Source organism: Halyomorpha halys, unplaced genomic scaffold (genome assembly GCF_000696795.3).
Source record: "Halyomorpha halys isolate HHAL.00 unplaced genomic scaffold, Hhal_1.1 Scaffold297.1, whole genome shotgun sequence".
NCBI classification, from domain to species: domain Eukaryota; kingdom Metazoa; phylum Arthropoda; class Insecta; order Hemiptera; family Pentatomidae; genus Halyomorpha; species Halyomorpha halys.
This window is the reverse complement of record NW_027109687.1, coordinates 755,921-756,813: the sequence shown is the minus strand read 5'-3', so window position 1 is coordinate 756,813 and position 893 is coordinate 755,921.

Here is an 893-nt window from a genome sequence, read left to right as displayed (position 1 = left end):
TAGCTGCTTCACTTATATTACTTGTACTATCAACTATTACGCCAAACCTAGTTGTTGTTCGTTAGGGCGTAAAACCCAATAGTTATTAACGCCCATGTTTCCTATTTTATGTTTCTGCATGTCTGGTTTTATACTTTTGATATTAATTTTTTTTTATCTTCTATCATTTTATTTTTATTATTTCAATTCCAATTTTCTGATACCTTCAAATTTGAGATAGTCCATTATTTTAATGAGTACTTTTATGTGATATTTAAATGTTTTCAAGCTTGTTTATCAGATTATTCCATCTTAAAAAATTAACATAATTTTTTTTTCGTCATCATTTAGGGCCACTGATACACATAGTCTCCCTCCTAATGTACTTAAATCCGCTGTATATAAATAGCATTCCAGGAAGATGTGGCTGACTATAAGTGAACTATTACGATATTGACATTTCATGTCAAAGCTAGTGCGATAGTAAAATCATAACTACACAAATGGTACAGTTGCAATTATAACTCAGTGATTCCCCCGGAGCAGGTGGGTAATACCAGCAGGTGGGTGGCATGTATTTGTCGCGTGAAGCGGGTAATATTGGTCCGGAGAATCGGCAGCACTGTCAGCTATCGGCAGCAATAAAGAACAAAGTATTAGTCTTTTAGTTTGCATTTCAAACAATTTTACTGATTTGGACTGTTTAGCTCATATGTCACTATAAATTCTTTCCATTATGAGACAATAAGTATTAGTGCTTGTAATTTGTAGTTGCAGTTTTTTAATTTCATAAATATTTTAACAATAGTTAATCATTATTCAGAAATTCTTAATAACAAAGTAATACTACGACCATCACTCCTACACGGCGCACCACTACTACACTATCTTTACCCAACAGCCCTGAAATCACT